Below are 10,872 nucleotides of genomic sequence, written 5' to 3'. Positions count from 1 at the left end.
GACAGACAGACAATTGTCTAACTTTCTTCGAAAGAATAAAAGTTAAATCTCTATTTTTTTTCTGTGAACTTCCACACCGTCAGAGATTACAACCATAATCATGCGAAATTGAGGTCAAACGCTGAGACGATGACGTTGACAGCCTGAAATCTAACTGTCGCCAGTCGCAGAGGAGCGGGCAAAACAGACGCGTCAATTAGAAAACGAAACAAAATAGAATGGCTCAACAGAGATCGTATGTAACAGGCGAAAGAAACGTTCTTATCGCAAAGGACGGAAGCGATTATGCAAATTTCGCTTTCGGACGTAACCTGCAAAATAACCACAAGCCAGGTAACAGGGTGACAGTGATACTACTGCATGTGGCAGAGTACTACAGTGTCGCAGAGATGCATTTCTCATTTGTATTTTATCTATCGATAGTTTGTATTTATATTTCTTTTTATCACAACAGATTTCTCTGTGTGAATTTCGGGCTGCTCTCTCCAGGGAGAGCGCGTCGCTACACTACAGCGCCACCCATTTTTTGTTTGTTTGTTTGTTTGTTTTTTCCTGCATGCAGTTATATTTGTTTTTCCTATCGAAGTGGATTTTTCTACAGAATTCTGCCAAGAACAACCCTTTTGTTGCCGTGGGTTCTTTTGCGTGCGCTAAGTGCATGCTGCACACAGGACCTCGGTTTATCGTTTCATCCGAATGACTAGCGTCCAGTCCACCACTCAAGGTCTAGTGGAGGGGGGGGAAGGGGGATATCGGCCGCTGAGCCGTGACTGGAACCAGCGCGCTCAGATTCTCTCGCTTCCTAGGCGGACGCGTTACTTCTAGGCCACCACTCCACTTTTTGATGATGGATGTCAGTGTAATGACCGAGCTCCTTAAAAAAAGAGAAGAGAGAGAGAGAGACAAACAAACAAACAAACAAACAAACAAACGGGTTGGATGTTTACATATTGAAACACTTCATGTCTTTTTTGTGCTTGTTTATACAATGAATGCACGTGGTTATGGTTGTCTATTGAGTTCATTGAGTAACATTCCCAGGAATACTGCATATATATGACATCACTTCAAACTTGTTCATTTAAGTATTGAGTTGAAAGCGCTGTATAGGTTCTATAACAGAAGGCTGTTCACTGATCTTTTTCTTCCTTTTCTTTAAAAAAAAATCCTATTTAGTCTAGTACTTGACAATTAGAAAATCGTGATTTTGTTGTGCAATAATATTCAGTGTGTTTCAGCATTTTACGGGGTAATCAGTGACTGGCTTCGACTGTTAGACGGTAGCTATTTTATTGCTGTCTCTCTCTGTCTTCTACATTTTTTTTCTTCAGTTTATTTGCATAATAATTAACTGCCATGACTGTTCGTGAGGGGATACGTTGAAGGTTCAACCTACCCGCGCGCGCGCAGGGACACACACACACACACACACACACACACACACACACACACACACACACACAAACAAACGACTGCCGCCAGTCTCAGCCAGTCAACGCACCACATGTGCCAAGAAAGTCAAACCTCTCATTTCTGTTCATCCCCCCCAAAGCCCGCTTCACTTCGGCTTGTAGAAGAAGCCAAGGGGTATAATTCCAGTTGCGACGAGTTTTCTCCCTTCCTCGCCAGAAGTCGACAGACGTAGGCCGTGATGCGTTATGGACAGTCCATAGAAGCTATGTATGTGAGGGGCAGGGATAAATTGGGGATAGGGGGCGGCTTAGAGATAAAGCGTGGGAAATTGCGGCATCCATTTTCAAGTTGACATTTCTCACACCCGCGTCCTACCCTCTTCCTGCTTTTACCCAAAGTCTTTTTCTTTTAATGCCCAGACCCGAAAAGAAGAAGAAAATAATCAAATCAGTAAATAACATTATTTTAATATCCAATATATCTTTAGGGAATAAAGACTCTCTGTTCTGGGTTTGTTTGTTGTTGTTTTTTTTGTTGTTTTTTTGGTTGTTTTTTTGTTTGTTTGTTTTGTTTTTTGTTTGTTTTTGTTTTGTTTTTTGTTTTTTTGGGGGAGGTGTGGGGGGCTGATTAATGTTAGTATAGTACTTTTTTTTCTCTCTGTTAGCCTTGCAGCAGAGCCTAGATTTGACATTTGATAATGATGTTGATCTCTTTTTTTTCACCAGTCTTAGTCTGTTTTAATGTTTCTGTTGCTTCTGTCTGCTTATTAGTCCTGGTTATCTGAATTCGATTTATTCAGCTCAGTCGGGTTCGTGGCGAAGTGTTTAAGCTGAGATGTTTGCAGCCTTTCCTTTATTGGATATCTGAAGTATGATGTGATTTTCTTCCAAAGTATCTTCAGTTTTTGACAATGTTTGGCTTTTGCTTGTTATTACAGTCAGCATGGGTTTGCTCACAAAATGTCTGTTTAACAGATTCCGGAAATATGATCTGAGTACTATCCCTTCCATCTTTAATTTTATCATAATAACCTTTTCGTTGATTATTTACGGTTCCCATTCGATGGTATTTCGATTTCTATACCCTGTATATCTTCCTCCAATTTTCCTCTTTTTCAATTGATATTGTTGTTTTTCTCACGCCAAAGGTTACAGTCTTTGCTTGTAATTCCGTGATTAGGACATCAAAAGATAGCTGGTAACTATGAACTGAGTTTCATCATTTAGAATGCACATGCCAGGAAAGTTTCCCTACATACCCACAGACCCTGTCTCATGTATGCAGGGTCAAGTACAGCAATTGTGACGATTCCCCGCCCCCCTCCTTCCTCGCCAGATATCAACATTGATCGTAATGCAAGGGAGTGTGTGTGTGTGTGTGTGTGTGTGGGGGGGGGGGTTCTGGGAGATATAGTGTGTTTCTAAGGCATCCATTTCCAGTTTGACATTCCTCACACTCACACCCCTGCTGTTCTCCCTCCTCTTACTCATTCTTTATTGCCTATTGATTTGTCTCCAGAAACGGAGGAAGATCGTGTCTTTATTTTTTGCATGGAAAACGATTGGAAACAATAACAATTCAGAACATGTCGTTTATTATTTTTGCTTTGTTCTCTTTCGTTTTCCAGTTTGAGGAATTTAACAGCAAAAGCAGCTGCATCTCCATCAATCATGATCATGACACTAATGACAACAAAAACAAGAATCCCCCTCTCCCCCCTGAATTCAAAGTTCGGTCAGATATAGCGGCCATATGAGTGTGGCTCAACAACCACCTTCATCATATCGCCATCATTATATCATCTTTATCATGTCACGCATTTGAACATGCAAACGCATCCCCATGCTCCTTTAGGCTTCCATGTAAACTACGTAAAATACTTTTTCAGTCTGTCTGGCTGTCTCTTCTCTCTCTCTCTCTCTCTCTCTCTCTCTCTCTCTCTCTCTCTCTCTCTCTCTCTCTCTCTCTCTCTGTGTTGTAATATCTATGAACGCATCTATGGTGTTTCCCTTTTGGGCATAGTTTACCTGTGTAATGGGTTTTTTTTGTTTTTTTGTTTTGTTTTTTTTGTTTTGTTTTGTGTGTGTGTATTTGAAATATACTCCCTATTTTTTTAGGGCAGGACAAAAACAAGCCAAATAAAATTATGCTTATTCCTGTTTTCCATCAATTCAAAAAGTTCATTAATTTTAGTCTGTCAGTCTATCTGTCCGTCTGCCTCTCTCACTTTCTCTCTCCGTCTGTGTGTGTGTGTGTGTGTGTGTGTGTGTGTGTGTGTGTGTGTGTGTTAAGTATACATCTAAATAGTGGCCTTAACAGCAATTCTCTTAATGGCAGACACCCGGTAAGAGGACTATTCTCCTTCCGTTAAAGACTCTCCGAAGTTTCTTGGTGGGGAACTTTCTTCGGGTTCTTACGAATATGTTTTTATTCTATTTCTTCCTTTCTTTCTTTTTGTTTTCAGTCAATGAATAATAGACATGGGCCTGGGGATGGGGCAAGGTGGGGCTGAGGGGAGAGGAGGGGAGGAGCTTGGTGGGAGGGGGTGGGTCTGAAGCTTTCTACTTCAGCTACAGATTGAACAGTTTCAGCGTTCAGTGGACTTAAAGTACGCAGTGGAGTGTTGGCCCAGAGGTTACGCGTCCGCTTAGGAAGCGAGAGAATCTGAGCGCGCTGGTTCGAATCACGGTTCAGCCGCCGATATTTTCTCCCCCTCCACTAGACCTTGAGTGGTGGTCTGGACGCTAGTCATTCGGACGAGACGATAAACCAAGGTCCCATGTGCAGCATGCACTTAGCGCACGTAAAAGAACCCACGGAAAAAAAGGGTTGTTCCTGGCAAAATTCTGTAGAAAAATCCACTTCGATAGGAAAAACAAATAAAACTGCACGCAGGGGAGGAAAAAGGGGGGGTGGCGCTGTAGTGTAGCGACGCGCTCTCCCTGGGGAGAGCAGCCCGAATTTCACATAGAGAAATATGTTGTGAAATAAGAAATACAAAATACAAACAAAATACAAAAAATGCAGTATCACCTATGCGACGTCATGAGGCCAAAGGTGACCCAATAAAAGAGGACGAAATGCAGCAGATACTTGACCTTTAACATAAACTCAAGGCTCTGGTGTGTGTGTGTGTGTGTGTGTGTGTGTGTGTGTGTGTGCGTGTGCGTGTGCGTGTCTGTGTTTGCGTGGGCGGGTGGATGGATGGGTGAGTGAGTGCAACAGTCACAAATTGCCTATCCAGACTGGTAGATGTCATAATATTCCTTCCACGTGAGTTACGTGTAAGTGGTAACTGCGACATGATCTGGAGACGACTTTCATTTTATCATCGTACGTCCTGACTTTGCAGAGCTTTAAAAATCAACTCATTCAAAAGAAATGCTTTCATCTCAAGTCAGTTTTCAATGTTCGCAATTTGTTGAGGGCAGACAAGAGATGGGGATGTTTGAAAGTGGGGTAAAGGCTATGAGATGGTATTGTTTACTTAACTGTTCTTATTGCTAATTTCATGGGCTTTAATTGTCAGTGAAGTTTGAATTTTGTTATAGAAACACCATTGATGCAAATCACGTGATAACCTTTCATGCCCCAAACAGGGGTCAGATGATAAAATCTGTCTGTCTGTCTGTGTGTCTGTCTGTCTGGCTGACTGACTGACTCTCTATCTCTCTCTTTCTCTCTGTCTCTCTCTTCTTGCCTTTTTCGTCCCGTTTTTCTTTGTTTTTGCCTCCTAATCTCTTCCCATCATCTCTGTATTCCCAATCCACCCCCCCCCTCTCTCCACCCCCCCTCTCTCTCTATTGTCTTTCTCCTCCCGTTCCTTCTCTCTCTCTCTCTCTCTCTCTCTCTCTGATATATGTGCATATGTCTCAACTTACACAGTAAAAGATACAAGACCAGCACTGTAAACGATATGGTATCTCCGGTATGTATATCTGCAAAAGAAGATGAAGTTATTCCGTTTAGATACTTTTGCAGACCAAGTAATTTTCGGTTAGTATTACTTCGGTCTTCTTTTTTGTTTTTTTTTTCGAATCTTGGCATATTTATCCTTAAGTCGTTAAATCGACGGAGTTTCATCATTTGTTAAACAGAACAGAGCTTACACAGCATACATGTTGTAAGATTATATCCTTATGCAAATCTATCCTTTACAAAATATGTAATCACCCCTTCAAATGGGGCCATGGCCTTATTGAATAAACTTTCGTTCCCCCCCCCCCCCTCTCTCTCTCTCTCTCTCTCTCTCTCTCTCTCTCTCTCTCTCCTTCCTGACTCCTTTCCCTCAACTCCGCATTCCCTATGTCTACCCTCCCCCCCTCTCTCTCTCCCTCATCAGTGCACGATTATGTTATTAGTTCTCTTTTGCTTCATGATCACTCTTTTTTCTTTCATTTCTTTATCTTTATTTGAGGTATATATACATTTTGATATTTGTTTTCCACTTTTTACTGCTTTTCCTACGGACATGATTTACACTTTTACAAGGCAATGTTTGTTTGTTGTGTTTTTCTTTTCTTTTCTCGTCTTCTTGTGTTTTGTCTAAATTGTTCTTTTTCACTTGATTTGTTTTAAGTTCGGATAATGATTTCAAAAAGTTTTTTGGTTTTGTTTTTCATTTCGTTTCTTTTTTTCTTTTTTTTTCTTCTTTTTTTCTTTTTTTTTTCCTCCTCCGTCTTCTATGCCTTCTTCTTTTTGTCCTTCTTTCTACTTTGTTTTCTTGTTTTGTTTTTCCGTGATATCTTGATTGAGTTGTTGTCTGTTGCTGTGGGAGCAGGGCGAAAAGAAGCATGTAGCTTATCCTTTTACCCTCGATAAAACATTCCAGTTCGAGTTCTCTCCTTTTCCGTTCTTTATATTTTCCGGATTGAGAAATACGTGACAGCAAAATAATGACAACATTCACGGAGGCAAACAGTAAAAAAAAAAAAAAACTGTCGGGAAGCGAAGTTGCAGGAAATATTGGCCCTTTTTCTTGTGGAAGCAAAATGCCATCAGAGAATCTGCCCTCAAGAAATGTTCTCCTTAAGACTTCCCCCCCTCTTCAGCTGGGAAAGAATTATGCTAAGTCACGTGTGATAAAGAAAGGAAATGGCGTCTGACAATGCCCCGGATGTGAGACGGCTCCGGGGTTATTTGGAGTTGTTCCCCCCTGTTTCTTGCTTGCCTCCTCCTCCGTCCACTCCTCAATCCCCACCCCCACCCTCACTGCCAGCCTCTCCTGAGGATACAACTGAACGATTATCCATAATGCATTGTTGATATAATGGTGCGTGTTTCAAAATGGCGCCAGCCTTTTCCTCAAGGATCTAACATGCGAGAAAAAACAAAAAACAAAACAAAACAAAAAAAACCCAGTTGTTTTATTGTTACGTAAACTGATCTTCTGAAACTCTTGCTACACTTTCTAATTGTTTGAAACGAGTATACGTTGTTTGTTGTTATTAATATCGCTGCTGTCATTGAATCTTCCGTTTCCTTTTTATCTTGCTGTGATTGTCGGTCAGAAGAGAAAGAGGGGAGGGGAGAGAGAGAGGGGGGGGGGGGGCAGCGAGAGACAGAAATTTGTAAACAGATTCAGAGAGATGAGGAGGCATGATAGACATAAAGAGACATAAAAGAGTCACGCAGAAATGAGGGAGATAGAGAGAGAGAGAGAGAGAGAGAGAGAGAGGGGGGGGGGGGGTAGAAAGAGAGTGTCAGTGAGTCTGTGAGTCTGAGATACACGGAGACAAACAATTAAATGGGTGTGGAGTAAAGGAAAGACAAAGAAAAGAAGATATATGAAAGATGGATAGAGAGAAAGGAGACAGGCAAGCAGATGGAAACGCGGACATTAACCTACATCAAACACACAAAGAGATCATCTCCGAACAAGAGCAGGCATAAATTACCCACACTGAAAGCCAGAAATGTAACACCTGATATATCTGTCCCTGTCGTGAACAACCCCCAGTCCCGAGTTATCCTCATGAACAGCACATACATCTTGCCCATTAGCTCACTGTTCAGAGAATAATGGCAATGGATTTTCCATCTCTTCGGTTTTAATGCAGTTTTCTCCGTCCCAGAGCCGCTTTGTGGTAGAACTAATTGGGATTGTCTAGTCAGCGGGAAAGGGGTTGAAGAGAAGAATTGATTTTTGCATGGAACAGCTAGCTAGCCCGTCGACATTGTGACGTCGTTTCTATCATACTGCACAAGATCGGTTTCTTCAATGACTCGCAGTCCTGTTGTTTCTCGTTGAATGCGCGCGCGCGCGCGTGCGTGCATGCATGCATGCATGCATGCATGTGTGTGTGTGTGTGTGTGTGTGTGTGTGTGTGTGTGCGTGTGTACGTGTGTGTTGTGTCTGTCTGTATGCATGTGTCTCTGTGTCAGTGTGTGTATGTCCGAATATCTGTGCCAATGTGTCTTCATTTGCTTACGCATGATTCCTGTTTTACTTAGTAGATGTTTGGTTGCGTGGCTCACCATTGACTTGGCCATGCTCACAAAAGCAAATGTCAACACCCCCACACACAATGAGAACCTTACGGGAATAACCTCAACACCTTCCCGTACACAAACAGCACATTAAAATCACAATACCGCCCTCAATAATGAGTCACGTGTCCACTCGTCATATATGATCTGGCCTCCAGAAAACAAAGTACCTTGCCTTTGTCATAAAAGACCCCGGTTTGTGTCTTATAACAAAACGGCCGGCGTAATAATGGAATTTGCTTTCTGGTATTATACTCTTCTTATGAGGCAGTTTTGTCTGCGAAGTGCGTGGTAATGGAAATCGTTGTCAGTGGATGGACAGACAAGAGGAAAAACGGTAAAGACATTTTTGTTTCTGTATTATCTGTTTGATTGCTTGTTTTCTTTTGTTTTGTTTGTTTTGTTTTCATGAAATTTCTTTATGACGCAGACGAAAGAAAGAAAAATAACATAAGAAAAAAACAACACCCAAAACTTAGTAAAGTGTAGGGAGTTGAATGAGAAATATCTGGGGCATTGGGTAGACCCTTGAATGTTCGTTGTTGTCAGGTTTATATAAAGTTTTATTATTCTCACTTTCCTCTTTGAACCACTTCTGTCTATGTCTTCCACCTCTCTAAACACACCCCGTGTGTGTGTGTGTGTGTGTGTGTGTCTGTGTCTGTGTGTGTGTGTCTGTGTGTGTGTCTGTGTGTCTGTTTATCTGTGTCTGTGTGTGGACATCATAACAACGTACATTCAAGAACCGAAAAAGCCTCATTTTTACAGGGAGAAAATAGTATATTTAAATAAGACAGGAAAACGAAACTCCTAAAAGAAGCATCCCGATTTTCACGCAGTGAAATATGTTCTGACATGAAAAAAAATTACAACACGGCACAAAACAGCACAGCTCACCTCACCTCAATGCGACACAGTGCAATGCAACACCACACCATACCACTCCACACTACACCACACAGCACAACATAGCACAACACAACAAAGCACAGCGATACGGCACGAGGCAATTCGATGTAATACAATACAACATATATTATGGAATTAGGTTGTCAAATAACAGTCAAAGAAACTTCGACAACAATTTCTTAAATTTCAAACCCGAATACATCTTTCGAGTTAATTGATAAACAAATGTGTTGAATTACTGACACTGATGCCAACACGCCACGTAGACAGAACTTTAGCCAAGTTTCTTCGCCAAAAGACAAATAAACAGAACACCCCGACGAGCAAGAAAGTTGGAATGATGGTCATTGATTTTTCCTTTCGTTTCTTTCTTCGTGCGATATTCTCTCCCTCTGAAGAACTCTTGGAGTGTGGAACTCACTGAGGTTAGTTAGATATCGGGGAAAGAAGGTTAGAGGGACATCATGGAACTGATCCCGATTTCTCCAATGCCTTGCTGTTGATATCACACACCCCACCCTCCCTCATCGTCCTCTTTCCCATCCCACCCCCAGCTCTATCACACAAGCCTCGTGTCCATTACCACCCTCCAGAATACTGATAGCCTTTGAGTTTTTGGTTTTTTTTTTGTTGTTGTTGTTTTTTTAATGCGAGAATCGACTTTCCGATTTGGGACTGATTAAAGAGTTAATTGTTATGCCACTTAAGGATCCCATACCCATTAAACAAATCAACGAATGATACCAGCAACTGTCACCATAATTATTCAACGTTTTTTTTTACGCTTAAAAGAAAATTACTATCACCAAAAGCAGAAACTCAGCAAATGGTTCCGATTTTTCATCTGCAATCACCACTTATACGTTTTAACCCTTTCACCGCCAAGCTCGTATTTATGCACAGGCGTGGTAGAGGACCCATGTCACTGAATGTTGACCATTCATTGGTCTGTTATCCATGAACCTGCTGCTCTTATTGTTCGGTGGTAGGATAGACCATATTTTCTATACATCACAGGGGGAATCCCCAGCTATTCTTAGCCACTGTCTTTTCTGTGTTTATACCACAAGGGAATTTTGTACTCTAAATTGACTGGCGGTGAAAGGGTTAACGAAAGAAACAAAACAAACAAACAAACAAAAGCAAAGAAAAATAGTCCCATCGATCTATTCCTTTATCAAGATAACGAAGGCATTGATCGATGAGCACAAGATAAAAGTGGAGCCGAAATGAAGATGCCACTGGAGTAACAAATTTATTCGCTTCTTTTGTGCTATCTCAAGACCGTCTTTCTTTTATGTCACCCCTTTAATATTGTCTCCCGGATATAATTTGGACTGCTGTCAGATTCCAAGAATCCCCCCCCCCCCTCTTTCTCTCTCTCTCTCTCTCTGCATCTGTCTCTGTCTCTCTCTCGATCTCTGTCTCTCTCTCCCTCTTACATCTCCAAACAATTTTTCTGATAGAGTTCATTGGGAATAGATAGACACAAACAAGTATAAAAAAAATGGGGAAAGTATCTAGGATATTTGACAAATCGGTGTAATTCTGTGGTTTTTATGTGGCATTTATCATCGTCCCCTTCCTTTTTACTCCTCCTTGCATTCCGCGCCTGCCCCAGCCTCCCAACACACCCTCTTCGTTTCTTGTTTGTGATTGCTTGTTTTTCTATTCAGTTATAATGAAGATTTCAGTTTCAGATTCAGTATCTCAAGGGGGCGTCACTGCGTTCTGACAAAACCATATACGCCACACCACATCTGCTATACACATGCCTGACTAGCAGGTAAGAACCCAACGCGCTTTGTCAGGCCATGAGTGATGCCTATATATTTGCGTGCTTATCAGAGTCGATTTCTTCTACATCTTTTTACCAGAGGACAACATTGATGATGATGATGATGATGATGAGAAGGAGGAGGAGAAGAAGAAGAAGCAGAGAAAGTATTTATCTGGCGCCGAATCATGGGCGGAGTCAAATCAAAACGCCTTCACATCAGTCATTCACACGCAATCATAACCCCGAGTCATAGGGATAAAAGACAAACCTTATTGACACTC

Source organism: Babylonia areolata, chromosome 19, assembly GCF_041734735.1.
Source record: "Babylonia areolata isolate BAREFJ2019XMU chromosome 19, ASM4173473v1, whole genome shotgun sequence".
In the NCBI taxonomy this organism is placed as follows: Eukaryota; Metazoa; Mollusca; class Gastropoda; order Neogastropoda; family Buccinidae; genus Babylonia; species Babylonia areolata.
The sequence above is the reverse complement of the archived record's forward strand: the minus strand, read 5'-3'. Positions refer to the sequence as shown.